At 33.0% G+C, this 25,373-nt stretch overlaps 3 long non-coding RNA genes across 4 annotated transcripts; 1 reads left to right on the forward strand and 2 right to left on the reverse strand.

The window, feature by feature from the left end:
* The first annotated feature begins 515 nt into the window (after positions 1-515).
* LOC126265525 (uncharacterized) lies at positions 516-11,934 on the forward strand. Of its 2 annotated transcripts, none has more exons than XR_007548015.1 (3): positions 516-841; positions 1,086-1,251; positions 11,588-11,934. It is a non-coding gene; the product is annotated as an uncharacterized LOC126265525 (long non-coding RNA). The 2 variants fall into 2 exon arrangements; XR_007548016.1 differs by lacking the exon at positions 11,588-11,934 and adding an exon at positions 3,306-3,369.
* A 5,607-nt stretch (positions 11,935-17,541) lies between these two features.
* LOC126265529 (uncharacterized) lies at positions 17,542-19,439 on the reverse strand. The gene is made up of 6 exons (XR_007548020.1): positions 19,176-19,439; positions 18,928-19,124; positions 18,751-18,883; positions 18,548-18,692; positions 18,187-18,483; positions 17,542-18,134 (listed from the first exon to the last, which is right to left on the reverse strand). It is a non-coding gene; the product is annotated as an uncharacterized LOC126265529 (long non-coding RNA).
* Positions 19,440-21,964: 2,525 nt separating this feature from the next.
* Positions 21,965-24,662, reverse strand: LOC126265540 (uncharacterized). The gene is made up of 3 exons (XR_007548033.1): positions 24,587-24,662; positions 24,318-24,534; positions 21,965-22,092 (listed from the first exon to the last, which is right to left on the reverse strand). It is a non-coding gene; the product is annotated as an uncharacterized LOC126265540 (long non-coding RNA).
* Between the last annotated feature and the right edge of the window lie 711 nt (positions 24,663-25,373).

Genomic DNA, 25,373 nt, shown 5'->3' on the forward strand with positions numbered 1-25,373 from the left:
AAGTATTATTTTTTATAAAAAGTATTCCCTTTTGCAAATTTACCTATAAACTATTAAATATTTTCTGAATATATTTAATTAGACATTAAACTATCAAAGAAATATAGAGTAAATAAAAAATTAATATAGTAATTAATAAACTATGATTAATAGAATTTTATCTTTTTTAGAATTCAACTACATAAATGACATAAGTCTTACACGAAAAACAAAATAAATTACGTAGAGATTTTTCTAATAACATTTTTCTCTAGTTATTTTGTTAAAACTGAAATCTGGCAACTATGCTGTCTAAAATCTCTAAAGATATTCCTTAGAGTGACTGATTCTGCAACTTTACCAAACAAAAAAAAATTAAGACACTATTCTAACAATTATTCAATCACAAAGAACACAAAACTTTTACAAAGAACAATTCGAATATTTTCAGCGTTATAAAGCGACAACACTGCACTGTAAACTAAGCGCGAAACCCTTACCGCATGCGCCAGAAAATGTTCCCTAAAATCGCGGATTCTAGAAGGTTATTGCTATAATTATGCTTGGTTAACACTAAATTTCAAACTAAAATGTGTATGTAGTCAAACAAGAAAATGTTTACTAAATATTCTTCTGAATATTCAATAAAGGGTAGACGAGAGACCTGTTCAGTGTAACAAAAATCAGTAAGTAACTACTTGGTAAAAATAGTTGTGACACCAGATGAAATCTGTGTAGCCTTTGGAAGATTCGTGAAATGTGTAATATATGTACAGACAAATTTTTTTGACCCATGGCCAGTAAATGAAAGTGCTGGCCATTCGTCATTTTATAATTGCTGAACATGTACTCCGTTATCCAGGTTGGTAAAATTTATAATTCATTTGTTGTATGATTTGCGAATTTGTAACAAGATAATTTTTGTAGAATGATTTATAGGTTAGTTAATTATTGTTTGCTTTTCCATATTGTTTTTTATTTAATGCATACTGTGTAAAACATCACAAATATAACAAATAAAAAATCAAATTGATTTACTTACATTTTAAATTTTGGGGTTGTCAAATAAATTTATTTCTATTATATTCCTAATTTTTATGTTTTAGATGTCAATATCTGAGAAACCTAGGACTAATCAATGCAATTGTTATTCAATATTCAAATGAGTCAGGAGTCATAATATTAGATGAGTAACTACATCGATTTTGCCACATATGTGACTTAACAGTTAACATGTGGCTTAGAAAACACATATACCACAGGATATTTGAGGTAAGTTATAGGAAACTATATCAAAGTATAATAATATTAATAATTCACACTAATCTACTCTTACACTACAATATGTGGTTACATTGGTGTTTTACAATAACATATATATGTCTCAACAATCTATAAGAATTTATTGCTGTGAATTGAGTGGTAAAATTTATTTCCTATTTATTATACTTGAACTAGTTAAAATAAAATCTTAATTGAATATTCTATTCGCCAGTGTTCTCACTTAGGTTAATTCCAAATTGTTTATAGATTTTAAATATTTGTTTACTTTTGTACATGAAAAAGAACTATATTACAAATCAGTAATTATACTGGTTTGTAATAAATTTTAAATAAGAAAGTTTTTACAAATATTTTGATTTAGTTCTTACAATCAGTTGAAACTTGATATAATAAATGAATAATTTTATTTGTTTATACAAAATATTAACTGTACAGTTCCTTTTTCGTTTCTAGTTGAGAAATGGCAATGTTTCAAATGATTAGATCTTGTACAATCAGACTTGCGAAAACGTTATTGGTTTAAGATGTAGTATAATCAATATATTGTAATATTGTTATTTTGTTCATACCAAAATTTTCAAAAAATATTTATAAAACTATTAAAGCAAATAAACGTATTTGTAAACTTATAGTAAGATTTAAAACACTGGTGGCAATAATTGACAAAATAAGCTGGTGCTTACATTTAGGATTCCTCAGAGTTTGAAATCAAAATATTAGGTCAGTATAAATTCATCTTAGAATATGTGGAGTTATTGATTAAGATGTAACTTACAACAACCATCTAAATAGGATATATGATATAAAAGTGAAATATAGTATTCTATCAATTATTCTCATGATTCTGCTATTAAGGAACAATGTATTAAACTTGTGTTTAGTGCCAACTTTACACTAGATCCATAATAATTTTTGTGAGTACTGCAAGAGGTTATTGTCTTTTAGTTTTATGCCATATAAATAACAATTTATATGAATTTATTGGTGTTAAACTGGGTGATATATTATTTCATATTTATTTTTGATGTAAAATACGATGCATTTATTTGTTTTGCATCATATTACTCTATGACTTAAATATATTAATGTGATAATTTATTGTGTATAGTATTGGTGACTTCAATAAATAAATCTTTTTCTTTTTCTCTTCAGTACATTTTGTGTAATTAATAATTAAATTGTCTAATATTATTTGTGATGCATGATTTTTGTCTACTAATTTCTTATGTAAAATTATGAAAATCATATTTAAAAAGTGGTACCATACTTTTCAAGACAATTTAATAATTTGATTTTCCTCCTTTCTTTATTATTATTAATTTTTAATTATTTATTGGTCTTTTATGTTACTTTAAGCATGCTTAAAAGTAAATTTTTGATACTGATTTCTTCACAGTTAACTTAAACCAATATTATTAGGTGACGAGTAGATGTTTTATTTATTTTTTAATTGAATATTTATCACAAGCAACTCCTCCAGGTCTCTTCAAAACAAAGGTCAAAGTAAAAAACATAATTAATGAAATATTATTTTATTTTATTTTAGTTTCATTGTTTATGGTAATAATTATTAAATAATTTATTATAACCCAAATGCTTTACAGAAAATCAGAACACGACCAAATTATAATTAAAAATTAATTTATAAAATACCAGGTAGTTTAGATATTTTTCAATAATTTTTGAACAACATGTTCAAAATTTTAAACAAAGATTCCAAATTAATGGAATTTTGAAAGTCTCAAGTTTTAATACTTATTTAACCATATTTAAAAAATATAAATTTCAATTAAGCTAATATTTTTTAATTTATTCATATATTTTTCAAAATTAACTTAATTTCTAATATCATATCACAATATCACAATATCAATAATATTTTTGTAAACCTACCTATTTTTAACTTAAGGATTATGCTGTTTAAAAATATTATTGTTGTGCCTTTATCATACAGGATGTAAAAAATAGAATTAATGTGTTATGTCTAATTCATCCCTGTTAAACTAAATAAGCCGATTGTAATTTAAGCTGCCCATTTTTAGGAAACTTGCTTAGTTACCACCATATTAAAAATATTCTATTCCACCTATTATCATACTTCAAAAGTTATTTAAAAACAAACGAAAAGAAGGTCGTAGGAAAAAATATAGGAACTTGTCCTATTATTTTTATGTTCTACCTGAATCCAGAAGATTGCCCACAATTCTGGGAAACTCTGTAGAACTTGTTAAATTCCTATCCTATTGTGTGAACCTGCACTAGTAGAAAATAAAATCTAATAGTAGGCACGTGTAGATTACGAGAATCAAATTAGAATATTTTAAATTATTTTTTGATTTCTGAATTACTGAACAAAATATTCAATGAGGACGGGAGTGTGGGAACACTAAACAAAAATTGTAAAATATTGACTGAAGATTTTTTAATTTTATGTGTGGTGTGGCATGTGGTCTGACATCCAAGGATCTTTTCAATTCTCTTCATCTATAGTCCTAACTTTAGTTAACTGAAGAATTTCTGTACAATAATACACGATAAAAAGTTTGCATCCATCTGAAGAACGTTCAATGAGATGAATATATAAAATTGAACATTCTGGACCTGAACATGCACTGTTACGTGGAAACATGAAATTCCATGAAACATAACTTCTTGCCTCAACAAGTGGATATCATTGCAGCAATTGAGATCTACAAACACAGAAATAATATCATCAGAATAGAAAGTAAGAAACCATAAAACTTTATAAAGTTTGGACACCATCATAAATCGTAAAATTTGTAACAGTGTCAATTTAAGGTTTATAACCTGCTGCTCCTCAAACATTGGAGTATGTTATTACTGGGTGCATTAATATACATGCAATGGTTTTTGGTTTCAGTTTATTGAAACAGTTGCAGTGATGGTTGTTAATTTGTTATAGCATTTCCTTCATATTTCAAAATTGCCAAATGAATTGATCTTCTTAAACTATTGATGTTCACTGAGGGTATGCCGTCACTTCCTAAATGACGTTCATTGGACATATAATTTAGGCAATTTGTTTCATGAAAACAAACACTGACATTAGTTATCACGCTTGCTACATTCTCGTTCCTCGATCTGGTTGGACTTCTTCAGTTCTTTGAAAGCCTCCTTTTTTCCCCGTTAAGAAAACGTTAAATTACATAAGCCGAATTATAGTTAAACTAATGTATGAGTAAACGATATTTATTGCTAATCAAATGATGTCAAAAATTACACAAATAGAAATTAAAATAGACGAACTTTTCGGCTTTTGGCCTCACTGAACTTTTTTAGCATTATGTCATAGCTAACACTAGCTGCTATTTCAGCTTCAATTGATAGAACTGATAACGCAGATAGTCCCTCTTGACTCATCGTGTTTCTCAAGTATGTCTTAATCAATTTTATCCAATTAGTTATTTTAGTTACCCAATATAGTGTATTATAATTTATATACTAACTTATTGTTAGTGAAAAATATTGTAGATTGATACTAATTATGACAATATTTAAAACAGAAAAAACACCTTGGAGGTAACTTGTGATAACTGATCATATTTAAATAACCAAAAATAACACATGCACGACAATTTTGAACAGTTAAAATTTGCAAGATAACCTTAAGTACAATAAGATAAAATTTAAAATTTATTAGGCTATATATCCAACATTTACTTAATGAAAATTTATAATTTTACAATACAAAACTCAACAATTGTAATTATGCTTTTAAAAACACACAATCGGTATCATACTATGCAAAATTTGTTTATAGTAAATGTGAGACTGAACTTATATATTTACATTTCTGATTCGTTTCATGTCATTTCCTCATAAAATGACATGCTAGTTTAGTTTTTCATTTGTACTAAGGAATTTTCAACTTGGTAGGAAGCTTTTTAGTTTCTTGGTTAAATGCTGAAAACCAAAAATTGATATAAGTTAATCAGTTTAATTTTATACATTAGTTAGTTATACATTAGACTATTAATGAAAATTTATATTTAATATATATACATATATATATATATATATATATATATATATATATATATATATATATATATATATTAAAGGAGACCTGCGAGGGCGGAGAGTTTCATACGACTCCTAATTGTTTGACTATTACGTATAATCCTGTGCCTGTTAGTTCAATTACATTGTAAGGACTATTTCCGTGTTATTTAATATTCGAAATGGCCGATAATCCTATATATATATATATATATATATATATATATATATATATATTTTAAAAACACACAATCGGTATGATACTATGCAAAATTTATTTATAGTAAATGTTAGATTACATGTTTGATTCTGTCGATTTTGATATATTATCTCGGGAAGAATAAAACCTGCTTGCTTAGATATCGCTTTCAACAATATTTCAGTTACTTATTTCTAACACTCCCACTTAACTAAAATATTGAGAACTCTCAATCAATACTTAGACCCAAGGCAGCACAAAACTTTGTATGCTTTGGTAAACATAAAGACTTTGTCAAAATGTCAGTGACCATTTCATCCGTAGGCAAGGACTGTAAAATAATTAATTTATTCGAAATAGCGTCACGGATAAAATGGTGTCGACCTCCTGTGATGAATCGGATTTGAAGCTAATGCTTGAGCACTCCGACGAGGACGGTTTAGAGTCAAAGCCCTGCTAGTTTCTCGGTCTCCATCGATGAATGCTATACTATACTCCAAATGTGTTTGCCCAAATCTCATTTCTAACCGGTTCACTAAGTGTTCAACAGGTTTCTTCTCAACATCCATTCTCTTAAATTTTCCGGTTGTTTCCTAATGACAACGTTGTTTGTCATGTAATGGTCGTGCCTCAATTTTATTATACTTTTCCATATCCAGGACGTTAGTAGAAATTTGTCTTACTGGTAGTTGTTCTAACTGTTGAGTGATTTCCTCCAACCTTTGTTGCAAATTTCGAACATCCTCGTTTACTTGCTGAGAACGTTCTAGTATATTTCTCTCTAGTTCCTCCATTAGATAAGTCTTTATATTACTAGTGTCTTCCATCAGCCTCTCTTTCATACTCTCCAGTAATTTTTCTTCTAGGTTACTGAAATTTTCTAGTAATTTCTTAAGTCCGGCTTGGCCTATCTACGAATCGAACAACGCATGTTGTTGATTTGGTTCCTGTGGTATGTCTTGAAATCTGGCAGCACTGTATCATTGTTCCTCTTGGAATTCTCACTGGACGGGCCTGGTTGGACCGTAGTGTCCAATGTTGCTGGTCTATCTGGTACAAAAATATATGTATTTCCCACATCGGTATGCAAATATTCCTCTGGGATATTCTCTGAGAGAGTATGTGCTGGTTTAAGACGATCTACATATATAAAATTGGTATAAAAGTTTTTTTCTTTCCCCTCCTTTTGTTATGTATGTTAAATTATATATAGTAGCAGTAAAACAAAATAACATTAATTGGTAACTTGTCATTAACATCTAAATTCTGAGTTTGTTGTTCCCCACAATATTTAATTTTACACGTTACTAATGCGTCTATTGTCTCTTTACCCAATCGGTTTATTTTTTTTGTAATAATATCAGGGAAAACTGAAAAAGTTCTTTCAGCATCAGCATTCGAGTTAGGTAACTATCGAATAGCATTAATTATATTAAATAAATGACTGAAATAAACATGATTGTTTTCATTACCTAAGATCAAAATATGCTTCCATCCCTCATCGAAATTTGTATCTTTTAGTTCTTTTACCATTTTTGAGAAATATGTTTAGGAAGATCGCACCATTCTTTATATAACTCTTCTCTGTCGATGTCTACATTCAATATTTTAGATACAGCTAACACCGTATTAAAATTATCGATAGAAACGTTATCGATAATTTTCTCAGGAACAAAAATTTTTAATTTTGCCAAAAAGTGATCACTGTCGCTTAGTGTGTCTAAATGTGACAAAATCGCTATAGCAGCTGAAATGTAAAATTTCAAACAATTCGACTGAATCTCTTTTCCTAATTTTCATTGTTCTTCAGAACTAACAAGCAAATTATTGACGATGTTGTTACATTCTTCACCACAATCGATATTTTCTTAATGACTGGTCAAAACATCGAGTTTTATTTGTGTTATACAGTCGAAATGCCTTAATAAACGAGATTTGGGGAAACGTCGCAGGATTGAGATCAGCAACATTTCTGTGAAACTATACAGTAAATGAATCCTTGGTTACGTTGACTGAAAAAAGGCATTGTGCATATTAAAATAATTTAAAATAAATTTCAAAAAGTACACATAGGCTTTAGTGTCGTGAGAAATAATAATTGTAAACCAGTCTTGCAATGTTCTCTCAGAATTTTGTTTTACTCTAGGATCAATGTTATTTGTATTTTTGTTTTTCCTTTTTTACAATTAAATTAAAATTGTGTATGATGGGCAAGGAAGTTTAATCGCGTTAGGACAAGCCTTATTAAGTCGTGAAAAAAATGAATTTTTGCTTCCAATCATCACCGAGGCACTATCGGAAGACAGTGAGGAGATATTGGAAAATAAAATAAACTAAAAACAATTAAATAAGGTGTTCAAAAACGTCTCCATACGCAGTGGTACAATACCCCAACCTGTCATAAAAATTTTCACGGACGTTTGCCAGAGTGTCAGAAGTAATATTTTCCAATAAATTAATTATACGGCCTCTTAATTCAATGATATTGTTAGCACTGTTCTCCTGGAAAGTGTATAATTTGGACTTCAGGTAACCTCACAGAAAAAAATCGCAAGGTGCAAGGTCCGATGATCTAGCTGGCCAAAAAATACTTCCGTAACCACTAATGACGCGTTCGTCAAAAATGGTACGTAAATATTCTCTAAGACGAACCGTATTGTGAGCAGGGCAACCATCCTGTTGACACCATACATTTTCCAGGTTTAATTCTAAACGGCGGACTGCCAGGACAATTTGGTTTTGCAGAAGATCGAGGTATTTTTGGGACCGACTGTTATCTCCAAAAATACCAGCCCAAACATTTAGTTTTTGGGGGTACTGGGAACGGGCAGCACAAAATTTTCTTAAATTTACCCTTGACCAATACCGCGTAACCATGGGATTGTGTCGCCCGTGTAAAGAAAATTACAAATCATCAGTAAAAAGTATTTTACTCATAAAATTGTTGTCGCCATTTGCCTTTTCCGTTATGGTCTCACAAAATGCCAAGCGGCGGTATTTATCGGCAGGTAAATTTTCATTCCCACATTTCAATTTGTAGGAGGGTATCCATTAGATTTCAGTATATTTCGTATTTGAACACTTGAAAGATTAAAGTCCAGTGCAACCTGGCTAATCGGCTGATTTGGCTTGTTTTCAATACTTGCACAAATCAAAGTGTCCCGTGCCTCACGTTCAAAATTTCAGGTCTGGGCGGACGTTCAATCCTGTGATTGCTGAGATTTATACCTCGGTCGAGGTAGTAAGAAAAATAGTATACACTACACGGGAAAAAAGTTTGAGATTCCTGCCCTGCGCGCCATATTGCCCGAGGCGTAGCCGAGGTAGTAAGAAAAATAGTATACACTACACGGGAAGATAATTATTTTATTATTATTTGAAGTTTACAATTATTTTTTAATATGAAATCGTATTTGCATACTGTTCTCCCACATTTGAACCATCAAACCCCAAAGAATTTCAATAGGATTGAGGTCTGGGGATCGTGGAGGCCATGGAAGTCGATTTATTTCGGGGTGCTAATTAACCATTTAATGCGAGGGTTTTTCTTTGAAATGAGGTCAAAAAAACGCATATTTTTTTTTTCATTTATAATATTGATAAAGTAGAAATCATAATATAAACTTAAAGTCTAATATTGGAATGAATTAAAATGAATAATATACAGTAAGCTACACTTATTTATAACTTAATTTAACAAAGGAAAATATATTTTACAGACTAAGATGTTTTAATTCTAGAGTATGATCTTGTAATAATCATCTAAATTGCAATTAAGAAATATTTAACAATATACAAAGGAGTATAGTATATTCTACTGCGTAAATAAACAATATAACTGCTTAGCTATCTGATATAATAACCCCGTTTTAGAAGAGCCTTATTCTAACGAAGAATAAAAATCATAAAAAAAAAATATAAAGTTTATAATAGTTCATAGTCTAAACTGGCACAAATTTAACAGTCATTAAATATCACTTCTGACAGTTGATTTTCTTCGATATTAGGATCGCACACTGGCGACATAGAGAGACGTCTTCGTTGTGATCTCAAAAGAAGAGGTTGAATCCTCGCTGCTGGTCCAGACGGTGGTGGACATTGACTTGAAGAGGTTATTCGGTTGATGATGATCCTTCTTCTTCTTATTTTGCAGCATCTATAAATAACGATGATGGTGATGACAATAGTTACTGATAAGTAAGTAAACCATTGGCCAATGTTTTGTGATAACTGTTTCATTGATTAGGTCGTCAAGTTGGTCTTGGTATTGATTTAATTTTGTCTCTGCCAGTTTAAGTTCATCCAAGTTGAATTTATTGATTTTTAAAGGTTTTAGTTTTGGAAGTTGTTCTTCAAAAGGTATCTGTGGTGTTATTATAATATCTGAGTAATTAGATTATGCTCTTTCATAGTTAGATGAAATTCTAACTTTACTTATGTATCCTGTACACATGGGTTTTAGTTTGATAATAACATTAGTTTTGATAAATTCTGCTTCGGTTGGAGTATGGATTACTTGTCACTATTTATTAGGATTTAAAAGCTGAATGTTGTAATCTTGACAATCGAATGTTGAGACTCCACACATATCCGGGGTTTTTGTTGGGTTCATTAGAATTTTATCCTCACAAATGGCATTGTTATCCACAGGATATAAAACGATATCTTTGCATATTTTTGTCTTTTTGTCCAAATTTTGACATTCGTCTATGTCGTTTACCACTGCGTATTGTCGATTAAAATTGGAGGTGATTGTTGTCCTTTTTAAGTTCTGAGTTTATTTCCAAAAGTTCGTCTGTGGCGCATTATCTAAGAAGACAAAAATTTAAGCGAATTATGAGGTTCTAGGCGGTAAAACACTTTTTAAAAATGCACAAAGATTGAGGTTATTATGTGTACGACTGCTCTAGAACTGCATTAGGCAGCGTTTTAAGCCTACGCTTTACTGGAAGGTTCGTGCTAATTGAACAAAACACAGAAGTGCAACACATGCATAAAAGACAAGGAGGTTATTGTTTATATATTCGGTAATTCCTCACTCCTTAAAACGATGCTCAAGGGATGAAAACCGTGGACATCGAGATTGCTTCTTCCCTCTGTGTGGTATATCGTTGACACATGAAAACTCGGGTACATAACACTTTACAAAGTTTACACAACAATCAGAGTCCTATGATGGCACACAGCAACCATGTAACAATCGTCCAAATCTTGATGGGTCGTTGAAAATCTAATGTGTCTATGTAATCGAATTTTTCAGATAATGCAGGTAGTTCTTTGGTTTTTGTTTTAAAATAATCGGCATGAATATAGACCTTCATGGGGAGGACTTTCGGCCTATTTATTTGAAATTGCAACAATTCGTGGTTTCCACCAAATATCCTCTTTTCGGTTGAGACAACTTCATTTGGCGTGAAAATATAATAGTTCTTTGGTAACGTCATTAAGTAAGTTCCTTGGACCAGTTGGGTAGATTTTTGTAGGTTATATTGAAGTTTCTTGATTAATTAATTTGCAATATTGGTTCGTGGATTTCATGGTTAGTATTGAGATTTCGCAATTGTTTTCTAGTTCAGGGAACTGTTTTATGGCTGCGTTGTTGCAGAAGTACGTTTCTTTTAAATTTTCACATTGAGGATCGTATGCGAAGTACAAATTTGAAAACAGAATCGTATTGGAAGTTGGCAGAATTGTAGAGAACATTAGTGAACTGGAATTAATTTTAGGAACGGGTATTGTTTGGTAAAATATAAATTCAATCACGTGAGTGACTGGTATGAAGAGAATAAAAATAACACGATTATTGTAACTGTAGGATTCTACATTGATAACTTTCTCTAATTGAGAACCTATAGCATTGACCAATCCTCGTTTTGATCTATTATTGTAAATATTTTCTATTGGTAGAATTTCATAAATTTTGTCTTCTACATTTAGTTTTATTATATTGAGGATTTTGATATAATTAGAAAATTCTTGAAGATAAATTTCTTGTTTAGAGATATTGTTGTATAGGTTTTGCACTTGTGAATTTAATTTTCTTGTTTCAGATAATAACGGATTAAGGTCTTTGTAAAATATTAATTTTTTGTTATATTGTTGCAGTTTTGCCGGGCCGTTCAGAAACAATCCGGTGGTTTCGTCCAACTTAGTGATGGAAATTTCGTTTCCATTTCCCCAGTTAAAAAACCTGAACTATTTTGGGTAGACGTTTAATGTTGGAGATATGTATTTGTTTGTTATCTTTGTTAGTTATTATTTTATTATTAGGGTCATAATCTTTAATTTGGTCAGATGGATTGAATTTATTAGACCCTTTGTTCCTTTGAATTGATTTTGAATATTTTCTATTTCTTCACGGTTCTTATTAGCTTTGGATATTACTTTTTCTTTTTGTTCCATTAATATATTATTTAAATATTCATATAAATTCTGTGTTGTGTCTATGTTTTTGTATATTGTTTCATCTCTGTGATGAGTGGTTGTAAGTTAGTGAGTTCCAATAATAAAGGTTTTCCTAGATAGAATATTAACAGTTGTTCATTAATAAAGAGGTCGCAGTTGTTCTGATGATTAAAAAGGAATGTCCTTTGTATTTTTCTTCGAGACAGTTTTTCTAAGCAATGTAGTTTAAACAGTACGGTGTTCGGAAAAACTCCCAGATACTGGTTTATTTCAGGAATACACTCCAGAGTTTCTTGCTTCTTTAACTGGGAATATGGGCAATTACCAAAATTATTATTTTTTAAAATTTCGGATTGACAAGTGGTATTTATGTTACTCGTAAAATGCTTATGGCATAAATACTGGTTATCAATATGATCACAGATGCTAGAAAGGGGTATTAAGTCGGAATCTGCTTTTAAGATATATTTTGAAGGAGGGATGATTGTTTGAAATTTTAAATTTGGAATAGGCACAAAGTAATAAAGTGGGGGTAGTACTAAAAAGAGGTAACGTAAGAAAATATAATATTTCTGTTTTGTGAATTAAACATTTTGGTTTAATAATTAATTGATAGTTATGGATATATTGGCTTATCGATAAAAAGGGTAATTTATTAGAGTAAAACGATGCGATTTTGTTGAGTTCTTTAATAAGTTCAACTTTGGAAATTATACTCGGGTGAATAGAATTAAGATGACAATAAGATAAAGAATTCTCAATATCCTGAAATATATTCAAAACAATGTTAAATAAGTGAATAAGCTGATTTAGCGTATTTCCCGCCCATAAAACATCTATATGTTCCTGGGAACCATTTAATAATTTTTTGAATTAAATATATATTTTTTACAATAGATTTTTCATTATATTGAATGTCTTCAACAGTCCGGTTGAACTTACGAATGATTTCAATGTTAACTGAAAATGATCGACAATATGTGTTATTCTTCGGTTATGTTCCCTATCCATATTTCCCGTAATTTGTTTTATTATAGATCCTAGACCATTTATTATTTCTGTCTGAGTTTTTAAATAGGATTATATTTTCGTCTATAAGGTTAATAAGGTAACTTAAAACTTTAGTGTATTTTTCGAGTGCATTTTTGTATTTAGTACTATTATTGATCAACATTTCTGTTTTCTCGTAATAATTCACTAAATTTTATTAATTTGCTATGACTATAGAAGTATCGTAATAATGTAGAAAAGTATGAGAAAAGTTTTGCAACTTGGCTGTTCCTAAATTTATTGAGAGTATACCGGGGTTATCACTTATATCTGTTTCTGCCATTATGGTTGTCCATTGGATGATGATGGACCTGTAATCGGAAATGTTTCATTTTTAGTTGGTCTCTTTACATTTTCTAAATGTATATTATGAAAAAAACGATATTGTACGCGGGGAGAGTGAGAAAAGAAGATATATTGATACATATTCCGGGATGGAGGACTGCGAGGCTAGCAAAATATCAGGACTGACCGGTCCTGACTTGAAGAATATTGCACATATGGCAGGAGAGACAGAAAAAATAGTCTATCTCACCAGAGCAACTACAATAATGGGAGTTAAGAAAGATGAGCAATACATATATGCTATGCCACAAGTAGAAGGCAGGAAAGGTTGGTTCGAAGCATTAAGGGACCTTGCGTCTGCAGTGGTCTCCATCGAGAGACAACATATAGTAATAATACCCTCAAAAGGGTATTCTAAGGAAAGCGACAGAATATATATGTCGCTAGAAAGACATAAGAACGACAAATTATGTTAGCCAAAAAAGATCAGATGAGATGGTAACCACAAATACAGAGGGGGGAACTGTTAAGGAATCTGGGGAAAACTACTAAAATACATAAAACGTATACCCTTGTGGTTCAGAAGAAAGATGCGGTAAAGAGTAGCTTAAGTACGACCGAGGGGAGAAAGGAGGTGCAGACGATGAGGAGCACAAGAGATGGCAGGCTTTTCGTCACAATGGAAAAGAACGACATTGCATTGAAATATATCAGTGGTGTCTTTAAGAGAAAGTTCAATATAGAAGTCAAAAGTCTAGGACTGCCGCCGAGGGTACAGGAGCTCTTTGTGAGGGGCATGGATGCTGGAACCACTGCGGAAGAACTGAGTGAAGCGCTCAGGATGACCCTGGGAGAACAGGACGGAGAGAGAATAATGGTGAGCGAGCTAAGGCGGAGTAAGTCAAGCATTCTCTCAGCGACAGTGACGCTGGGGAGTGAAATGGCTGAAAGATTGATGAAGTAATTGACGGGGGGAAGAATAACAGTTGGCTTTCTCAAATGCTCAGTAGAAAAAAAGATAAATATCAAAAGATGCTACAGCTGCTGGGAATATGATCACCTGGCGGGTGAGTGTGCAGGACCGGACAGAAACGGTTTCTGTTTTAGATGCGGGGGGGAAGGACACAAGGTGAGAGACTGCCGGAGGACGGAAGCCTGCCCAATCTGTAAAGAGGGGGGTCACAGACCGTGGTCCAGTCAAGAAAGCTATTATAACGGCAAAGACCAGAGTAAAGCAGATAACAGATAAAAACCATAAAAACGGAGAAGGAAACAACCGACTCCAAGGAAAATACTACCGGTAAGATCAAGGTGCTACAGATCAACCTAGGACGGAGCACAGGAGCACACGTTATAATGGAGAAGACCGCACAAGACCTTGGGGTGGGAGTTGTAATAATTAGTGAACCGTTATAGTTATAAAACAATGAGGAACGATGGACCGTGGCTGGTGGACGAATTACATGATGCTGCCATAAGGATCGTGGACCTAAGGCTAAGGATAGGGAGGAGGTTCAAAGGAGAGGGGTTTGTGTGGATGGAAGTAGACGACATGGTGATCTTTTCCTGCTATAAGACACCAAATTGCGAGTTGGAGGAATTCGACCATTACCTGGAAAGGCTCGGAGGGGAGGTAACCAAACACAGCCACAATGTTGTAGTGGCGGGAGACCTGAACGCCAAATCCCAGGAGTGGGGATCGAGGGTAGAGGACCGCAGGGGAACCATGTTGGCGGAGTAGCTGGCCATGCACGATCTGATGGTGCAGAATAGGGGGAGCGTCCCTACCTGTGTTCATGGAGATAGGAACTCGGTGATTGACGTTACGGCCAGTTCAGGTGATCTGGCAGATAAAATTAGACAATGGCGGGTCATGGAGGAAGAATCACTTATCATATCATCGATACGTGATATTTGACATGATGAACGGGAGACAGGAAACCCCAAGATCAACAAAGGGGTGGAACATGCGACAATTGAACCGAGTACTGTTGAGGGAATGTGTGGAAAAAGACCTCAGAGATAAAACCCTGACGCATGGTCAGCTTATCCAGCTTATATGCGAAACCTGCGATAAGGTAATGCCAAGGAAGGGCATACAGGGAAGATACAAGCTTAAATATTGGTGGTCGCAGGAGATAGCGGAGGCAAGAAGGGATTACACAAGGAAAAGGAGGGATGCAAGCAGAGCTGTTGGAAGACCAAACCAACTACTAAAGCGGCAAGAATACCGAAACTCGAAAAGAATCTTGAGGAAACTCATCAAGAGGGGGAAAGGACAGGCCTGGCAGAGATTGTGTGAGGATGTAGAGATGAATGTATAGGGGGCTGGATATAAAATAGTAATGAGACGGATCAAACCAAGACCACTACAAATGGACAAGGAGACAAGAAACAGCGGAGGAAATAAGAAGAGCCTTAGCAAAGATCAAAACGGGGAAAGCTCCTGGGCCCGATGGAGTGCCCGCAGAGGTTGTGAAGTCTATAGCGGAGGAGCAGGCTGACAGCCTAGGGGAGCCACATTGATGGCCATTGATAGGGTGAAGGAGCTGACCTTAGGAGAGATGGGGAAGACCCGAGGGATCTGTGCGCTGGTCATACTAGACATAAGAAATGCCTTCAACATAGCGTCGTGGAGGGCAATAGTCAGAGAACTGAGGAGAAGAAAAATCTCTGAAAGCCTGGTGCGTGTGGTGGCGAACTACCTCTCGAACAGGAGGACAGTGGACGAAGGTGGAGAAATCAGGGAGTTCACGATGGGGGTGCCGGGTGGAATCTATATGATTGCGTATGCAGACGACCTGGCGGTGGTAGGAATAAATCGAGATGCAGCCAGACTCGTGGAAGCTGTTAACGAGACCATCCGGATGGTGTGCGAGTGGCTTCGGAGAGTGGACCTCCATATTGCGCCTGAGAAAACAGAAGCAGTTCTGCTCTCCTGAAGAATATGGAAGGGGGTTATAAGGTTCCGTGTAGAGGAGACCGAAATAGTGTCGCGTCGCCAGGTGAGATACTTGGGCGTGGTTTTTGGCAAATGTATGTCCTTCACGGGACACATCCGGAGTGTAGTGGCGACGGCCGGCGCACTGGCCAAGATAACTCCAAGGATGGGGAGCCGGTGAACAACAAAGGAGGGTCCTTTTCTCTGTGGCGGTTAGTCAGGTGATGTATGCAGCGCCTGTGTGGGCTGACAGGCTATCACGAGGGAGAAATCGCGCGTTGTTGGATGGAGCACAGAGGAGATGTGCGCTCAGAATTTGTAGAAGGTACCGGACGATATCCGGAGTGGCGGCCATGGCTGGAACGGTACCGCTGCCGTTGCGGGAGGCGGCCGAAATCATGGAAAGCGAATTCAAATTTAAAGTTCATGAATACCACAGATCTAGTGGCAGATTCCATTATATCCCGATTCTACTAAATATACTGGTTTTATGTGTAATCATAGAACATACGTAAGTAGAATACACATCTGAATAGGCAGATAGTTGTGACGTCACGACATTGGCGTCGCCCCTCTGTTCGGGCAGGTTTATGACCTTTGTCGGCACGATATATTCGAGCTGGTTTATGACCTTTGTCTCCATGGTGATTGCACATATAAATAAAAAGTCTACAATAGATTACAATTATTTGTTTTTATTTATATCACAACAAATTACAGTTCCTTTTCATGCATGTTATATATATTTTTTTTATTATTATTATTTCGGAACAAATGTGGCAAGCGAAATGGAATAGCCAGCTATGCTCTGTTGACCTGTGAATATGAGCACTGTTATTTCTTGAGCAACATCTCCCTTATAAAGCCCAACATTTCAATTGTACATCGGAATTTTCATCCGGTAAATACGTCGAGCTGTCGCAGGAAGTCACAGCTATACTTAACGGGATGACGGGGCCCGAAAAGACTTGGAAGGGATGGAGGAAGGTTAGTGTATAAATTGAACATTAAAACACAATTTTTACTCTCAATTTATTTATTATGACAGACGTGGTCCGACATATCTGCCAGGACCAAGTCGAAACTAGCCTTTCAAAAAAAAGAAATATCGAAAACTGGAGGGGGGCGGCCAAAAATTTGCGGTCTTAGCCGGATTGAGGCAGGCAATGCAAACCCTCATCTGTTGAAGGAGTTGCAAAGGTCCCCGTACCTGTTGTTAAATTTGAATTTCCTCCGGGTACGTCGGACCCTGAGCCGGGGCCTTCGTCAGCTCTGGACGTGCCAGGGCCTTCGTCAGCTCCGGACGTGCTGGGGCCTTCGTCAGCTCCGGACGTGCCGGGGCCTTCGTCAGCTCCGAACGTGCCGGAGTCTTCATCAGCTTCGGACGTGTCGCGGCAGCCCGTGCAACGTACAAGGAGGCAAAAAACATATAATGCTTACGAAAAGCATGCCAAATATTTTTAAAAAAAATTGAGATGAAGGAAAGGCACCATAGACAGAAGATGGAGGCTCTGGGCAATATTGTGAGTGCCTTAAATTCGTCATCAGCATCAAATGCACAGGCCTTGACTCAAACTGCCCAGGCGTTATCGTAAACTGCAGTTGCTTTAGAACATATGGCGGAAGCTATAAACAAATTAGCAGATTCTCACTAATTATTTGTTTTTGTTATTATTTTTGTTAAAATTTATTTTCAGAATTTTCTTTTTTTTATTTTATTGATTAAATTTTGTTATACAAGCATAGTTTATTATTTTATTTACATTTAATTTTTGTGAAATCCTTATGGTGCAACTGAAAATTCAAGTTTCTTATAAACTTTTTTATTTTACCTTTTAGTTCAATACACTTGACCCATCGATGCTCTTTAATTTGTTTGAAATCTAGCTGTGATTAAGCGGTTACGGGTTGCTTTACCAGCTGCCAGTTCAGGATTTATTCCTCCTATTTCTAATAAATTGTCAAATAAGCCTGAAAATTAATTATTTAAAACTTGTTAAAAGTTCTTTTAAAAGATATATACTATCATCCGCATGATCATCTTCATTTTCAACTTCTGGCAAAATCAAATTATTTTTAATAGAAATGTTGTGTAAAACAACACATGCATTTATAACTTTGCATGCCATTTTAGGTGCATAATGAAGGACTCGATCCTTCCAACAACATCTAAACCTTGCTTTAAATAATCCATTACATCTTTCTATAATGCTACGAACCCTCTTATGGGCTTTATTATAGTGATATTCTGGAGTATTCATAGCAGGTTCATGTTCCAAAGGAGTCATAAGCCAAGGCCTTAAAGGGTATCCAGAATCACCTACAATTTAATATAATATTTAATTTTAGTTTATTTAATTTATTTTTCATCTTGTACATATTACCTAATAAATAATATCCATTCATTCCAGCCTGATGGATATTTCTAAGTACATTCTGAATATCACTGTTATTCCATATAAATGAATCATGTGAACTGCCAGGATACTTGGCAATAACATTTAAAATTTCTAGATTTGCCCCACATATCTGCAATTTTCTCATTAATTAATTAATAATGCCTTTAATAATTATTATGTATAATTACTAATTGAACATTAATGGAATGATATCTTTTCCTATTGACAAAAACATATTCATCAATTTTTAGGGAAAAAATGGCTACATGAGTGCAATCAATGCGTCCTATGACTCCTGGGAAATTTTATTTTTCAGAAAAACTAGAATGAAAACATTGAAATTACGATTAAATTTTTCTATTTACCTTTTTCTAATAATATTTAACTCCTCAACATTTTGGGGAAATTTTATAAATCTGTTAAGAACTTCAGGATGATTCAATGCATTTGTTACCTCTTGGAGGCAGTTACTAATGCTTTGTTGAGAAACTCCGATAAACCAGTTCCATCCAATATCTGCTTAATAACTACCTGAGGCATAAAAACGTAAAGCTGCAAGTACCTACAATTTATGAATATAAATATATTATCATACAAATTTTAATTTACTTACACGAGTATTGACAGGTAAACCTTTTGAATTAGAATGAGGATTCATAAAAGGATGGATTGTTTCAACAATATTATGAAAAATATTTTTTGACACCCGAAACAGCTTAATAAACTGAACCTCACTCAATTCTGTAATGGGGTCACCAACGAGGCGTAGAGGATCAATTAAATGTTCTTCACCAAGGTCTTCAATTATGTTAAACATAATCAAATCATCCATTTTATATTATCTAATAAATAACAGAATTATTTTATACATTCCCATTAACCGAATCATTTTCTCTTTTGTCCGATTGAAATGCGACAATTACAAATCGAGGGCTCTCCACTGCCGTACACGTTTTACTGTTTCACGGTTTTCCCTCGATGAAGTATAAGGGAAAGGGTGAACTAGTAAATAAATCACAAGTAACTCATAAGTGGACTCTTTATTGAGCCTAATAACAATTATATACAACAAATTGCGAGAGAACAAAAATGCGACCGTCGTCTTCGGGAGTTCGGGGAAGAAGGGACGTGGCGTGGCTTTAAGCCCAAGTGGCGCACGACGTAAGACACTTACTGCGTCGAGGATGCACGTCATCTGCCGTTGTGCTTCGAAGTGAAGCTTTTGGCGCCACATTCTTATTATTGTTAAAAATGTAGCCAATGTTATTTTGGAAGATTTTCATGAGAATTATGGACATGTTGGTGCTAACAAGTTGACGACGTTATTATCCCGTGTTATATATGGCGAACATCTTGTTCTTGTTAGAAAAATCACTCTTGCGTGTCATAGTTGTCAAAATAACAAGTAGTCGTTATCCTGGTTTAGCACTTCAACCTGGTGAAATAGTAGCTTGTGATTTTTTCGGAACTTTACCCACAGGATGATTTTAACAACATTATTCCTGTTAAACGTGTAGTTGTTGATCATGAAATTCCGTTTACCTCTCGGTATTGGCAATCGTCACTTTCTCAACATTGCATAAATGTTAGATTAATTTCTGTGCGACGTCCAGCGTCAAAGGGTTATGAAGGAATTAGGAAAAATTTTGAAAACTTATTGTGAAAAAAAGCATACGGGTTGGGTAGGTTTGTTGCCGCTAGTTGAAACTGTTTTCAATTCTCTTCCACATTTATCTACTGGTGCAGTAATTATGCCCTTGGCGCTGTTCTTTCCCAAGGACAAATAAGTAAAGACCTACCCGTTGCTTATGCATCGAGGACTTTAAATGAATACGAAAAAAAAAATATTCTACAACTGAAAAAGAATGTTTAGCCATAATCTAGGCAACCAAATACTTTCGACCATACCTATACGGACGTAAATTTACTATTATCACTTACCACAAACCTCTAGAATGGTTATTTAATATGAATGATCCCAATTCAAAATTCGTAAGTTGACGATTAAAATTAGAAGAATTCGATTACATTATTTGCTATAAAAAAGGAAAACTAAATTTAAATGCAGACGCATTATCCCGTGTTGAAATAAATATCAAAGAAACGAATGACTTAACAAACGTTCTCAACCATGCTGATGTTCCTTCAAACGATTTCGAAGATGTAATCGATATAAACGATGTAAATTTAGATCAAATAAACCAAAGCTTAAATCAAGAAGATTTAGAATCCTTACAAGTACAAATCGATGAAAATGTTAAAATAAATATTCATACAAATGATACAGATCAACCAACTGTAGGAATCGCAATAACTGATACTCCAGTAAATTATGCAAATAATCAAACATTTTTAAGTTACGTTCATCGTTCCCCCACGGAAATAAAAAGTTTGATACTAAACAACGTTTTTGTGTTCAAATATCTAATGCACAAAATATTATCGATTTTGTTAAAGAATACCTAGTTCCACAGTAATTTATAAGAACTATTTACTGAAACCGTTCGTAAAACTTTCCGATATCCATCATATAAACTTAAAAGATCAATTAATAAGCTAATAGACCTAGAAGACTTAGTAGAAATTGTAACGGTGTAAACTATCATGAAGGAAAAAATAATCATCGTGGCATTGATGAAACAGAAAATAGTATCAAACAAAAATATTATTGGCCCCATTTAAGAAAAACCAATCAAAACTATATTAATAATTGCGACATTTGTTGACACTGTAACACCTACCATTTTTCTCCTCACAAAATTTTGTTTGGCAAAGTAAATGACGGTTCTTTAACGGTAAAAATTAGGAAATTGATTTCGGAAACTCCTTTGTTAGCCATAGGAGACTTCTAAGCTTTGGCCAGAAGTAATATGTTAATACATGTGGAAAAACGACAAGAAAAATGTAAAGGAAAAGATATCTTGCAAATTGGAGACCTAGTATTGTTGCGTGAAAACCCTTTGATGCAATTGAAAACCATTCTGCTAAACTGTGTCCGTTATACTCACATTATGTCTCACATTATGAAGGTTACCTCCAACATCAGCTAATGCTAGGTAAGATTAGTATGAAATGAGCAGAAAAAGAAGTTGAACAAGAAACTTTGTGTAATTGGTGGTAAAACTGTTTGAATTATGAACGAAATATACTCAGTTTAGGAAAAGATGAAGGACTGGTAGTAACAGACACATCTCAGCGAACAAGTCACCTTGTTTTTGGTGGATACATGAAATAATTGTCAAATTAACAACCCTAATGTTTGTGGAACAGTAAGTTACAAACCTTATTTTTGACAATAAATTGAATACCCAATAATATGTAAATATTAATAAAAATTTAATATTAATAATTTATGCTTGTTACTTAAAATATTACCTATTTTAAGTAACATACATGATATCTTATTATTTTAAATATCAGTTGTGGTGAGAAATTTTCAATATCTGGTTCACATATACTGATATTCCTCTGGTCACTGGTTGTTCTTAGTATTTCTTCAATTAATACAATGTATTGTATTGTTAGAATACCTAAAATATAAAAATTATAAACACGTGCTTAATGAAATTGTCACAAATATAACATATATTGGTTAAATCATTTTTCTTTTAGATGTGATTATTTAAGTGAAGATATTTTAAATTATAATTAACACTTGTACAACACAAAATACTTATAAATGTTATTGATAGTTAAAAAACTATTTTTGTCACAATTATAAATAAAATAACTTACGAGAAAATATTTGTATAATAGAACATAGGAGAGATTAATGCAAACCTTAATCGATAAGAAATTAAGAATATGTTCCATATAGTCTAAGTTCAGTAGTATATACAATTTCTCAAATTTCATCTAAGAAATGTCTTTCAATTGTTTCTTCAAATTTGCTTGAAAAGTATTTTAATATTTTTCTTTTTAATGTATAAATTTAAATATTTTAATACAGAATTCAATGTCCAACAAATTATTGAAAATTCATTCACTGTAACTCATTTAAGTTTTTGCATTCCAGGGTAAATTTTATTACATTATGGGTTTGTAAATGTTTCCAAAATGTATTTGAATTTTGATTATTCAAATTTTATGTAAATTTGTGTAATAGTTTGATCTTTTTTATTTCAAAAATATGTATTATTCTTTAATAAATATTTTTTTCAAATAATCATAACTGCATAGATCAGTACAAAATTTGATTATATATTCTTAAATATTTAAAAAGGAATTTTCAATTTGAAACCAAACGGTTTTAAATTCTATTAATAGTCAAAAATGTTTATTAATAAAATTGTGGTAACAAAAGGTACTGATAATAGAATACAGTTTTCAACTTTCTTCTAAAGGTAATTAATTTTAAAAACATATGTAATATTTCCATCTTAATTAATTTGTTTCCAATAAATTATATCCATAGTATCGTTTTATAGCCAGTGGCGCAATATTCTTTGGTCAGTTAAGACCAAATGTAATTTGTTTGACCCCGATTTTGGGACTCAACATGTCCGTAGGCCGCAAAACACTGCGTTCAAGTCGCAATTTACGATAAAAACAGTCAAAGCACGGAGGTGGATCTATTATGGTATAGAGATGCTTCTCCTATCAAGGTGTCGGTTCAACGTATCGTATTAATAAATAATGACAGAAGTGTCTTACTGTAATGTGTTAAGTAGGACTATGTTGCCACATTTTGACGGCAACATACGACTGCGATGGGTGTTTTAACAAAACAATGATGCCATCGAAGGTGGCAAAGAAATAGTTTTCTGGCACAAATGTTCAGCTTTTAAGCTAGTCTGTCCAATCACTTGATCTAAATCCTATCGAGAACTTGTGGCACGTTGTGCCACTAATAAAAAAACCCTCTGGTTCCTGGTGGAGGAAGCGTGAAATTCAATTCCTTAGGAAACGTGCCAAAAGTTGATAGACTCAATGCCTCGTTATTAAAAAGAGAGACTTAGCAACATATACATTTTTGGCAATTCTGAAATTGTCCCAATTTTTTTTTAATATGAAAATTTAAATTTAACTTTATAAATCAAAGATTTTTTTTTTCTTAAAGAAATTTTATTTGTACACTAGTAACATAAGAGTACTTAAAAATAAATACTCCTTCCAAAACATATTGAAACATTGGTTTAATTTGCATTTTTTCTATGTAATATTATACTTATATTTTTAGTCACAATACTTACTTTCAACTAATTTTTGAAATTAGTCAGTCAGACTTATTAATTTTCTATTTGTGGTACCATGTTAGAATCACTTTGTTTTCAATGAAATTTGAAAAAATATTAAAATCTGATTTAATTTAAATATATTATTTAACTAAAATAAATGTAAATCAATATTATTAATTAAATGTTAAGTAATTTAATATTTAAAATATTGAAATGTAAATTAGAGAACATTCACTTCATGACAATTAAATTAACATTTGTACTGATTACATACTCTTGGCAAACTAAATATAATCAATATAAGTTGCATGAATACTAATTTACGGGTATCAAAATGAACATTGAAATTTGTACCTTAATCCCCAAAGAGAAATGTGTTTTGTTAAACTTATAATTATGTTTGTTATATATTTAAATATAATTATTACTAGTTGTTAAATTAAGTACCATTAATTAAACACAAAAATGATAATTATATTCTAATTTTGTTTCTTTGTTTAAAATGAAATGTTTGAAATGTTTTTTAAAAATCATACGAAGCATTTTCTCATCATAATCTATTAAAAATGAGTACTAACCTTCAATTATTCACTTTATAGTTTGCATAAATTGCAAGAACGCTTCTAGAAATTCTTTTTTAAAGCCTCCAGCTTGATACATATATTAATCCTCTGTTTTCTAAATTTAGGGCGCCAGGAGATCTTCAGATGAGGTGGGTTCGATGAAAACATGACTCTTAGTCACTAAAGTTTTATGCGCTAACACGTGGTACTTGATTTTTTGTTTGCTTTCAAACTAAAACGTATAAATTAAAATACAAACAAAAACAGTATATAATCAGTAAAACCTGGAAAATTAACCAAATTCCCCGACTATCCACGTGGTTGCTCCGATGACGATTGACACAAGCTATATATACCGTGGGGTACATCAAAAGATAATTACAGATTTTTCCAATTCTATCGGTAACTTTACATATATATGGGAGAAAAGCTTTACCAATCGTGGGCTCACTAGGTGGATCATTATTATTAGTATGAGGTCTCATTGTATCTCTCATTGTATCTTATTTCTGAGTGATTGTATCCGTTGACCTCAGAAACTCACAGTTCTCTGAGCAGATAAAGGAAATGCAACGGTTATAATGAAATCCGAGGATTACAAAAACAAGATGGAAGAACTGCTGCACCTGACCTAAGGGTTTGGAGAGAACCATGAAGTGTTATAAGACTGGTTTTTCCTAGTTTCATTTTAGGTAGAGACTAAAATGTTTTGGGGTGATATACAGCATGGACGATGGACATGAACAATTGATATACCTCATAATTTAACAGAGAGACATACAGAGATCTATGTGTTCCTTTAAAGTATATTATTTTATAAATTTACAAATTTCAGTAAACTACTTTTTTGGTTCTAGTTTTTCTTTCTACTAGTTAGACCAAACCAAACAAACAAATATGCTAAAAACTGAAAAACGAACACCAGGTCAGTGGAAGAAAAGGATGAAACGAAAAGAAGTATAACTGATGATGAAGGACAAAACTACCAAGAAATAGAAATGAATGAAGAAATAAATGAAGAGAGACCGAGAAGAAACATCAAACCGTCTTCAATAATGCAAAATGAAGATG

This window comes from Aethina tumida, chromosome 5 (assembly GCF_024364675.1).
Source record: "Aethina tumida isolate Nest 87 chromosome 5, icAetTumi1.1, whole genome shotgun sequence".
Taxonomy (NCBI): domain Eukaryota; kingdom Metazoa; phylum Arthropoda; class Insecta; order Coleoptera; family Nitidulidae; genus Aethina; species Aethina tumida.